We start from the raw sequence: 12597 nt of genomic DNA, 5'->3' as shown, positions 1-12597 counted from the left end.
CAGGGGTAATCAGACTTCCTCTCGTCTCGGAGTGTCTAACTGATTGTACGCTTGCTCCATTGTGGTCTGAGGCATAGAATAATCAAAATCCAAATAACTTGATCTGGCTAATCTCCTTTTTTGATTAAACATGATTCATAGACAGAGAAGGAAAAGTGCTGTAGCACTGAACATGAACTCCTACCTTTCAGAAAACGTTCAGAAAATGTTCAGATATTTATGAGGATTTTTTTTTAAATCCTCTTATTCCTAAACTGAGCATTTGTGCCAACTGATTCAGGCTATCTAACAGGGGTACAGGTATGACACATGGTAACAATATTTTCAGCAGTATCTATAGGTAACAGTGGGATGTAGTAAATTAATATGAGGAGGCTGAGGTGAACATTGTGCTCTGATGCTGAGGAAGTGTTGTTTGGGCGAGGGAGCTGAGGTGGAATTTCTTATGTGAATGCTTACTTTCATTTCCGTTTGATGGACACATGCATACACACCTAAACACAGTGTCAGGCGATGACAGCCCCCAGCCCTTCAGGGGCCAGAGCAGTAATAGTGGGGTAATGAAAGGTCAGAAGGAGGCAAGTGAAGTTACTGTAGTGAAATTTGCAAGAGAGAGAAAAAAACAGCCTGGTTTTTTGGTGAAATCAGCTGTTACTGTTGACCTTTGTTGGCCTTCCACTTCTCAAGAATATTGCCCTAGACCATTCTGGCTGCACTCTGCACTGCTAACGCCATCCACCTCCAATTGATTCCAGTCTATCTTGGGGGCTGGGCAGCTCCCCTGGTGTTACGCTAAAGTGCTGACTGCATTAGTGAGGCCAGTATTACTGTGTGAATGAACTTGGCTACAGAGGCTTTGCAGAGAAGGCAGTCCCCCAACAAGGCAAGCTGTGTTTTCATATTTTCTTCTTATAGCAATGATTTAAAGGTAATATGAAAAAAAAGGTTTGTTTACATCAGGTAAAAGTAATGGGGTAGCTCATCTTCTATTGTGTATTTAGTTTGTATGCACCAAAAAAATCAAGATTGATCAAAGCAGCGGATTAAAACAGAGTCATTAAGTGTTCTACATTGTGCAGAGCAATACTGACAACACCCCCTGTGATGCAAAACAAAACCAAGATGATATTAAGAAAGAGGGAGTAATGAATGGTAATGTGCTACCATTAGACCCCTGCAGAGGTAATCGGCTCCACTGACTCAGATGAAGAAAGACGGTGGGGGGGAGAGATGCAACTCAAAAACCGAGTGTGATTGTTGTTTAACTACACAGAACCAATTTGTACTTTAAAATAAAATTCACACTTTGCTTTTAAAAATGGCTCGTCTGTGCAAGCTGATATTACATAAGGGCAAGCCTTTGCAGGTTGAGATTAAAAATGCTTTTGACTACAATCCCCTCTTTACCTGCCTGCTTCTACATTACACCACCACTCATTTACAAAAGTGCCCCCTGTGGCGCCAACTTGCCAGGTTCCTCCACCTTTCCATGGTTGGCAATTAACATGAGTTAATTGAAGATGCTAATTAGGAACACAGGGTGCCAAACAGCAAGGGAGCAAGAGGGCAGGGTGCAGTGTGTATTTTTAGGGAATATTATTATTATTATGATAAAACACATTAATAACATGGTTCCCCAGGGAGGGAAAAACTTCACCTTGAGGCAGAGAAGAAGGGAAGGAGTGAATAAAAAATATTGTGCAGCAGCTTACCATACCACCTGTCTCTGGGAGGTGATTGAAACTGATGCCTGTGCATTGGCTCCTTCTTTTCAAGATAGCCAAGAGATTGATGGCTGCCTCCCAAAGCCCCTCAAACAGCTTTAGCAGTAAATAGAGTCCATCTTCCCAACTGCCTCCACGACAGATGAATCAAAGCTCGCACTGTGATTAATAACAGCATTTCAGCACTGAGCCTTTCTCCCCACTCTCATATGTGCACATTCAAACCAACAACCCAACAGTTAGCTTTAACCACACACAGTGTTTAAATCACTCCTAAATCCATACTCTCCTTTGAATCTTTCTCTCATATTATAAGCCGAACATATTCATATTCTAGTGTGACATTTTCTTTTTGTGAATGGGACACAGAGGAAAGCAAACACAAACTCTGGCGTCTCTCTTTTCCCTCATGTCACTTGCTCGCATGCGCTCATAAACGAATCTGTGATTATGAAATATTAATTTTTCCCTCTTGTCCCCTCTTCCCAGTCTCAGTAGGAACCCAGAGCCACATAGTCATATTGGATTGTTTGTCTTGCCATTGCAACGATTTGTAAACATGTAATTTTCCCCTCAATATTAATGTGGTGATCAGATTGCTTACCAGCCCAGCGCCAATTCACTGACTCCCCACCTCTGTCCCTGTAGTTGCAAATAAATTATGGAATTATCATTTACAAATGGAAACATTTAATATTTCCAACAGGTCTTGTGTTATTAGGTTATTAGGATCTGGACAACAAACATATATTCAAAAATTGTGTTACAGATGCACCTTTTAAGATAGGAATACCTTCTTCGCAACCTCCTTCTTTTCTTTTATCTTGTTCTTCCACGCAATATATCCTTACAAGGTAATGTTCTGGAAAAAAATATTATTAAAATGATGCGGTCCAATACAACTCAACCACAAACTATATCTTTAAAATGTACCATTGGAATGAGGCACACAACTAAAATGGTATAAACTCAACACAAAAACGGAACAATTTACATAGGTATTTACAGAGGTATTTATTGCAGGGTTCCATTGCACTGTACAGACATTTGTATTTTCTGGTCACTTGTTAGATGCAGTATTTCCGTTTGTAACAAAGGTAGAGGCTGCGTTATTACCTTTATCTTTTTATATTTCCTTCTTTTATTCAAATGGCTCATGTCCTAACGCCTATGTACTAAAGGGGGCTTGTAGGAAAGGGTGAGGGTGGTGGTCTGTGACAATGGCCCTAACTGACTTGTGTGAAGTGTTCACTTGACCCTACGCTTGTTCAAAGAAATCTCAGCTGTCATAGTGATGCGTACCAGATTGAAACCACTATGAGTGCACCAGTGAGCATGAACAGAGACTAAAGGGTGACTAGAAATTAGGGCTGCACGATATGCTAAAAAAAATCATATTGCGATTATTTTGACAGATGTTATGATTGTGATATGATTCACGATTAGTGGGAATGATCATTTTTGCATCACAATTTTCATTTTCACTGAAAAAAAACACCTATTAAAATGATGATGTAACATTTGTTGGGGTCTGCACCAAACAAACATGTTTTCTTCCATCTGGAGAACAAGATTTGTAGGTCAGGACATCTCTGCACCACTACAGTACTTCATTATAATGCTATTTTGTCACATTTTACCTTTATTGAAACACTGCAGGTTCTGTGATTTAGATATTGCACTTGACCATGTTGCAATTTCGATAATATTTCGATTAATTGTGCAGCCTTATTAGAAATTAAAAACATCTGGTTACTTAAGTTAGTAAAAAACTGTTTTTACAAGGTTAATATCAACATGCCAACAAATCTGCTCAATCAGTCTAATTCAGTATTTTTCTATGACATGGGAGTGCCATAGAAATGGATGAGTAGATAGAATAAATGTAGTGTCCTTCCTCTCTGAACTTTCAGTCCTAGTTGTCTTGACCCTGCTTTGCTTTCTAGAGAAAGTGATTCTCCTCCCTCCAACTTGCAGTTGCAGCAAAATCACTATTGGTTGGTTAAGCCCAAAACTGCAGGGAATAAATGACAACAGTCTATAAACCTAACTGCTGCATCACTTTAAATCTATAGCTCACTTGGTAAAGCTTAGGTTTGCCTTGCCAGATGAGGTGGACTGACCATCTGTGAGCAACAACCATCTGAAAAGCCTGCTGTGGAATGGCCAGCCGGCACTTGTGTTGGCTGCATGTGTGTGGCATGGTCATAAATTCATGACAAATCATCAGTCTATCTTTCTTCCTTCACCAGTTTTATTTTGATATACTCTACCTTTCAAACTGTAAGCTGTGAGCTCACAATGACAGACTGATTGCTGGTTCATAAATTGAGTTGACCTAACAAATTAACATTATGCTGCCTTCGGGTGCCTGTCAGAAATATATCAGTTACAGTTTATGTGTGCAGGGATGATAAAAGAAGAATACAAGTTATGATTATGGCAGAGGTTGATTGTAAAGTGTTGGACACAATAAAAGCAGCCCCAGTAAAATACAAATATAATACTACATAATAGATCAGACCTTTCTGCCCATAATATTTTTTTTGTTTGCTTGTTTAGGGGTACATTGATTAGAGTCAACAGTAATTTATGAAGTCTAGTTTTTCATGTTGTTGTGTTATAAGTGTAAATTGACTGTGTAATATTGTAGGCAGCTTCTACACCTCATTATACATTGATTCATTGATTATTCAGAACATTTATTGTAGAGCTGGATATCGCCACTGATTTCCTGAATCGATTCGATTCCGATTCACAAGGTTTCGATTCGATTTCCGATCCAATTCAATATCGCTTCGGTTTGGGATCTTTTAGTAACAATACCAGTTTTGCTTGGATATGAAAGAAATTCTCAGTGAAATAATGCTGCAAATTGTACAAGGAACACTCTAACCTGGTGCCTTAAATATATTAATGTTTACATTAATAATTGACCCTTTAAATCACCTATAACAGAGCAGATATTTCTACTCAGACACCCCAGTGTTTCCCCAATCATTACATTATAAATAAATATTTAGATATTAAGAAAAACAACATGACATTTAAGGTTGAAATAATGTCCCTTAATCATCAAATATTGCATTTCTAAATGTTGTGCTGTTATTTCCACATTAAAGGAACAAAAGATAGATTGTTAGAAAGATTAGACATTTAGATTAGATTGTTTGATGACTGCTCACTCAGACAATCAGGTGAGCCCGGGAACCTGTATACCTGAATGGCAGATTTTAACTAAGTTAGAATAATATGTTGTAGAATTTTAGTGTTATTCACGCATACAGCATGGTCATGTATCAAAATTTATATGCACTGTTTGTGAACACCCTTTGTCTTACGTTCGGCGCATCTACATGTATGTGCTGATCTTAGCTCAAACAAAGAGTTCATCAAGCTAGAAGCACAACATGTGAAAGCAGCCAAGTTCCCCCAAGTATTCCAGTATTGCACCCATGGTACACCTTCCGATGCGTGGAGCCCAACACTCAGCACTTCGCGGACAAAGAAAACTTCTCCTGGAGAGGAGCAACTAACACTGGTGGCTGGGGTCCCGCTGCAGCTTGGGGAAAACCGGCTACATCCCAGCCTCATACATCAAAAAAATATGGGTAAACACCACTTTCTGACCTGGGTGGGGTTTTTTTTTCCTCTTTTTAGCTACCTAGCTAATTCAATCTACTTGTCATAGAAACTAGACACACACGCAACGTTTTTCTCTCTCACCGCACAAGCGCTTCACTCCAGTTCTTCTCTGCCAGAAAAAAACTCTAGGCTATATGGACACAATCCCTAACGGGATTAAAGCTTCACACATCCACGGTAAAAGACATATATTAAAAGATCGAGCTCTGATTTTATGAATCGATATCAGATCATTCAAATGAAGATCGATTTGAATCGGAAAATCGTTTTTTTTTTTAAACCCAGCCCTAATTTATTGTTTAATTTATTGATTTTTTTATAAAGTCTTATTGCTGCCATCTATTCCATCACCACTTGATGGGTCATTCATATGTAGCTTACTGTAGGCAAAAAGTTCCATATGAAGTTGCCTTTACATTCTATTTCCCACAGCATTTGAAAGCAAGCTATTCCTGCACTCCATTCCTGTCTCCTGACATCTTTCTTCATACTTCTTCTTGACTGGCATATTTGTCCCTCAGGCACCATTGGTGCCCTCCCCAGCGTCCTAATTGTTGATGCACTGTTAGATGAGAGCAGATTACGTTGGCCCCCTGCTCCTCAGCAAACTCTTTCAATATTAATGAAGACTGATGAAGTGCTAGGGAGCCCCTGTCTTTCAGGCCCGACCTAGATTGGATTGACAATTGCAATTAGCGTCCCCTCAAGTTCATTTCCATCACTTTAATTTGACATGAAGAAGGACAGTGTGGGGTGGGAAGTGAGACGACTGAGAGAAAGAAATCCTGAGGAGAAAGGTTAGAGAGGGAAAATAGGTTGAAAGAGTTTGACCAGGAACTAGTTTGAAAGCTAGACAGCAGAGAGATGGAGCACGCTTTAGCAGACTCGAAGGAAATCGAAGAGAAATCTTTTTCTCACCAATATCTGGAGTGATTTTCTGCAGACTACTTTATTTCTTCACTCTTACTTTTTGTCATGTACAGTAGCACCCAGAGAGAAATCTGTACTAGATTAAAAAGCCACCTTCAGACCTTTAAGTCAGACCTAGGTTGTGATCTCCATTGTGTGGTTTCTACTATCACCTATGAAGCTCAGGATATTTTGTCAGTGTTTGCCTAATAGCAGTATTTCAGTGCCCACGTTTCTTCTCTCACCTGCAACAGTCACTAAATGGATTGCTTGTCAGTACGTGTGTGAGAAAGAAGGAGTGTGTCAGATACGGCGACAGCAGTGCCTGAAAATTAATGATTCTCCATCCTTTTGCAGGGAAAGAAGCAATGGATTTCTATACAAGTTTGTATGTGTGTGCATGTGTTTATGTGTGAGACAGTGTGTGTTATTGTAACTGATAGAAAATGTGACATCAGAAAACTCTCTCTTCGCCATATTGACATTCATTTTAAACCTACCCTTCCTCAAATTGACTGAAGCAGTTGGTTGTGTCTGTGTCTCTAAGTGTGTGTGTGTGTGTGTCTTTGTAATCGTACACAGGGTTAAAACCTGTCTCCTTGTTTGAGTGACAGATACATTTTCTTGCTCCCCTTTCCACTGTTGGTCAGCCCATATCATTTTCTACCCCTGTCTTTTGGAAATGATATGGACTTATAGAGCAATGGAATGAGAATAACAGAAATGGTGAGGTTAAATGTCTGTCTGACAAAAAAAAAAGAAAACTTTCCTATACTTGCCATCCCTCAAATGAGCCAATACACACTTACCATTTGTATTGACCTGTAGTCCTGTGGAGGGCAATAAGAGAATAAGAAAATAAAAATCAGCAAAATAGACACATATCTACCAGTGCTGACCTGTTTTGTAATGATATTGTAAAAAAAAGGAAATCTAAACTGGATCTATAACTAAGAGATATGGAATTCATAATACAATTAATACAGAACTAATTGATTCATAAAATTAATTCAAATGTCATACTGTACATTTTTAAAGCCTTTTCCCTTCAACATGTTATGTCTATTTCATTGTTGGAGTAGCTTTATGAATTCCGTTAAAGTGCCCATGAAACATCTAGCGGAGTGATATTTGCTTCTGCATATTTACGTGTTTTCCAGCTAGGGAGGGACTTGTAGCGGATATTGATTGCTGTTTACAGTAGCCAATAGTGCTGAATGTGTGTTACACCAACTCCACCGCCATGCAGCAATAGCGGTCAATAGCTGACTTTTACTAGACTGGGAGCTCGTAGTGAACACAGCTGGGCCGAGACTGAACACACCCTCCAAGACCGACGGATGCCAGTTTGAGGACAGAGAATGCAGTACCAAGGTGGTTTTCTTGCCAGGTTTGGCTCCTGGCACACCAGGGCTCAGTCAGCTAGCCGCACGGTTACCAGAGCTAATGGAAGTTTGCGATTAGCTACTTTAGAAACAAGTAAAGCTGTCTTTCCATCAGGAAATTCCATAAATGTCATCTGTACAGTATTCCCTGTCGGTCCCTGAGGCTGTGTTCGGTCCTGGCCCGGCCGTGTTCACTGGGAGGATGCTGAGCCCAGTTCCGTTGCCTGATAATGGCAGATACAATTAACAGCAATTAGCGGTTAGCTACTTTAGCAACAGTAAACGAATCTCTGTAAATCACCTAGAGTTGAAGCAGCAGGAGGACATAAAAGGGAAAACCATAAAAAAATTACATATAATATGACCCAGTTTCACCTAAATCAGTGAATAAAGTTATAAAATTGTGGGGTTTTTTTTTTCAGTAATCAGTGAGGACCGCCCCCCAGAAACACTCTGCTCCAGCGGCGTCATAAGAAAGAAAGCGACAAACTGTTTCGCAAAATTAGTATACGCTCCCAAGTGCAGGATGAGTCATCAACATTTTTTTAATTTATCGTTTATCGTTTTCCGGTTAATGACAAACTCTAAAATACCATTAAGAATATCCAAGAATACCTACAAAATGACTTTTTTGTCATTGTTGGGCCAGATACTGGCGTGTAGATGACATATAGCACAAGACATATGTGATAAAAACATTTAAACATCGATTTTAACTACATGGGAAGTTTAAGAATTGCAAACAGGTATCCATTTTTGTAATACTTTTTGATATGTATTTTTCTGTGCCTTCAGAGAGCTTTACTACCCAACCACTACTTCTGTCTACATGTATATTACATCTATAATATTCTTGAGGAATAGAAATTGTTCTATGTCGAAATGTCTGGAGATTCTGTTGTCTCGAACAACAGAATTGTCCGTCTAAAAATTATGTTTAGCAGATTTCAGCAAATGGTTGGGAAAATGGAGTCTGCACTCGGAAACGAAGAGTGACATCCACAGGCCTAGAAACACTTGCACATTCAAATGTTTGTAGTTCAAGAGTTCTACTGAATTGTAGTTCTCTGGTGGTCATGTACAGAAGGAGTGGTTCTTCAGTGACTGTGTAAACGTAGTCATGCAAGCTTCAACTGCAGTGGGTAAAGTTAAAAAAATAACACAGAGTAGATGGTGCAGTAGATGCATGACACTTTCTCACTACACTGTGGACACACGCACACACGCACACGCACACACACACACACACACAAACCAGAGGTGATAGTACTTATCGTAACAGAGCAGCGCCAGACTGAATAGAGAGGCAGTGGAGAGGAGAAGCAGAACTGGGGCATGACAGTAGCCCCCACCCCCTGCTTCTCTGATGCCTTTCAAACTTCATATCTGTCTCCCTCTGGTGCTTGCCAAAAAAAAAAGGTGAATGATATAGACCAACTTCTCGGGAGAATCAAAATCAATTTCCACCCACTGCGACTTAGATGAGGGAGTCCTTTTCAAGAATGGTTGGTGTTAAGGCTGAGATGGTCCGAGTACAAGGGAACCAGACTTCTTCCTCCTCATTAACACCACCCAATTGATAACAGCACTTATGGAAAACAGCCACCAGAACATTTAATCTTCTCTGGCTTTATTTAGCACCCCCCCCAACACACACTTTTTATGCATTCAGCCTGTGCTGGTGAGTCTTTGCATAATAATAAGAGACCTTGTGGGTTTGGCTTGCCTTGTCTGAGTAGTGAGACTCTGTACCTAGTTGTCTTTTTATTATTCTTTCCATCTTTTTTTATTGTTCAAACTTTGTAAAGCATCGTCTCTGCCGGCTACACTGGAGAAACACACGTTTGGTTTCTTGCTCAAGGGCACCTCAATAGTACAAGCAGCTGGGCGGGGGATGGAGGCCAGCTTACTCATTTACATTCCCAATCCATATTTTCCCAGCTGAGCAGGGATTTCAACTCACAACCTTGTGACAATAATCTTGAATTACTAACACTTATACTGCTGCTACGGTGGCAGAGCGGCTACAGCTCCTGCCTCCCAATAAGGAGATCGTGGGTTCGTGGGTTCGATTCCCGGACCGGACCAACATCACACAATCTCTCTGGGTGGAGTCTGCATGTCCTCCCCGTGTTACCGTGGGTTCTCTCCGGGTTCTCCGGCTTCCTCCCACCGTCCAAAGACATGCATGTGTAGGTTAATTGATAACTCTAAATTGCCCGTATTGAATGAATGTGTGAGTGAATGGTTGTCTGTCCTTGTCTGTGTCTGTGTTCGCCCTGCGACGAGTTGGCCACTGTCCAGGGTGTGCCCTGCCTAAGGCCCGAAGTCACTGGGATAGGCTCCAGTCACCCGCGACCCCCTAACGGGGACCAAGCGGTAGAAAATGGATGGATGGATGGATACTGCTGCTAAACCCACAGTATGTGGGTCTGCCAGTTCACCCATGTTCACCCATGTTGCATTAAGGTCACTATATGATCATCATGGTTTCATCTGTCTCGCTGTCCCTGTCTTTGTCTCTACTTCTAACTCTACCTTGCCTTGTCTGACAGAAGGTCATACCCCCCCCCCTCAAAAAAAACAAAAAAAAAAAAAAACAACAAAAATCTCTCTTTTATGAAATATGAAACACTTCCCATAGTTTATGGAGAACCATCAAAAGAACCATCTCAAACCACCCCTGCAGCACACGTAGGCTCAGTATGTAAGTCTCATGTCAGGCTTGCAAGCAGCCCTGTCCTTTGGTTTGCTCTCCCATTGGTCAGAAGAACTGCTCTGCCCTAGCTCACTCATTGGCTATCCCAACGCTGCACTTCCTACAGTATAATATATCTATCCATCTATCTATCTAGCTTCCACATAGCCGCTCTATTCTGTCTTATGTTAGACTTCACTAACTACAGCAGGAAGCATCAGAACATCACATTTCTTTGCTGCAATGGGAAAAAATAAAACAACACATGACTGGATGCAGTTCGATGATCAGCATCCAAACAAATGAGAATTCAGTGCTAGGCACCAAAGACCACAAAGAAATGTTAATTTGTTCCGAGTGCTCCCGAAATGTGAGTTTCTTCTAGATATTACATTGATTTCTGGTGATACATGTGGTTTGCATCATGAGCATTTGTCTGATTTCCTTGAGATGATGAAAGAAAAAAGAGAGACAGGGTGTAGTATTTAGTATACAAGTAGCCCTATTTGAGCTTGTTATTTTTATTTTTAAAGAAAAGAGCAAAATCTAAGATTGTAACATCAGGGGAGCACTTAGGACCAATGCATCAGGACTTCTTACTTCACAGACTTAGGTTCCAAAGTTGAAAAGTGGAAGGAGGTATTACAGTTTGGTGGATTTATGTTCATTTATCAGTATAAATGGCCAAAATGAATTTCCATTTAGATATATTCTGCTTGTGTATCATATCCAGTGTTAGGGTTACTGTAAAACTGACTTCCACATTATCCATACCACATAACGCATTACTTATGTCAAAAGTAACAAATTACAGTATGTAATATAATGAATTACTCCATACATGGGAAGTAGAGACATTACTTTTGTATCCTACACCCTAAACAAGTGGTATTCACCACTTTGTTGGCTTTTTAATATTTTAAATATAATTGAGTTATTTCTGACATGATTCAAAGGCAGAATAAGACTTAATTTGATCCAACCCTATCACCAGACAAGAACATGAATATTGCAAACCCCCAGATTACATTCAGTGACAATGTTTTTAAAATTCTCACTTTTTTACAATATCTGTGCATGGCAACTATAGTACGGTTAAGGATGGGTTCGTGGTTATGGAAAATAAATTAAGGTATGGTTAGGGTTAGGCAACTAAAACACTTGGTTAGGGTTAGGGAAAGCTTATGGATAGGGTTAATTGCAGGTGAACTCTCCCATCTCTCTCCTGTATTTGCATTCAAACTCAGGCTGAAAAATGCTCAGCATCTTAACCACCCAGACCGTATTCCTGTCCCAATTACAACACACATTCTTCATGTTACCTGATTATCTTTACCCACAATCCCTCTGTCTCTTCTTCTTTTTCTCTTTATTTTTGTCTTTATATGCAATTGTGGCTTCCTTTTGCTTTTCCATCCTACCTTCCTTTCTACCCCCACCTCCAGCTCTCTTTGCTAACTAGTCAGTGTTTGAATAAAACCTCATTAGGATTACATAGCCATTTAGCTAAGTGACACGGGGTGTAATTGTACCATCCATCAATTGCTGTGTAATAACACACCCGAAGGAGCTAAATGTTGATTAGCCCTCAGCCAATTTCACCAGTGGGTTTTGGAAATAAATACCCAGAGGAGATCGGGTAGCGTGATGGGTGGTGGGTGGCCTTGGAGGGTGTTGCGGTCAGGACCGCTGACCCAAGCAAGACAAAATAACTTGGAAGGGATGAAAACGAAGTGTCAAAGACAAGCAAAGTATCGCTTTCTGTCCCAGGCTATTGGCCTTTTTGTCTTGCTCTGTCTGACAGTCACCTACCCACACTCATCACACTGAACGTCTTGCAATTGCACTACGAACAATGATCTGGACAATACAAGATGATTTTTGGATACAAGCCAGTGATATCTGATATTTTTTTCATCTCTGTAAAGTATGCTAACTAAAAGTTTGTTGTTTTATCTTTGTTAAAATCTCAAGTTGCTCAAATTTTACTACATCCACTTCAGTAAACCAATGTTTACTGAAAATGTTTTTCCTTTTCCTTTTTCCTGTTTTTCCTGTTTTTCCTTTTTTAATTCATCATCTTCTCATCTTCCTGCACCAACTCTGTTTCTACGATCATAGATCACTATCCAACTCTGTTGCAACACTGACTACACATAAAAGCAGAGTGCACAATAGCATTTATTTTATTTATTTCTGTTGTTGTTTCCTTTTCACTCTTTATTTTACCCTCACT

General features: G+C 40.1%; 1 protein-coding gene across 2 annotated transcripts in view; it reads left to right on the top strand.

The window, feature by feature from the left end:
* LOC122885592 (receptor tyrosine-protein kinase erbB-4-like) overlaps positions 1-12597 on the top strand; it is a 329729-nt gene that overhangs the window by 146493 nt on the left and 170639 nt on the right. The gene's annotated exons all lie outside the window — the stretch shown is intronic.

The sequence above is a fragment of the Siniperca chuatsi genome, linkage group LG12, assembly GCF_020085105.1.
Source record: "Siniperca chuatsi isolate FFG_IHB_CAS linkage group LG12, ASM2008510v1, whole genome shotgun sequence".
Taxonomy (NCBI): Eukaryota; Metazoa; Chordata; class Actinopteri; order Centrarchiformes; family Sinipercidae; genus Siniperca; species Siniperca chuatsi.
Note: the sequence above shows the minus strand (reverse complement) of the source record. Positions and strands in the feature narration are given on the sequence as shown.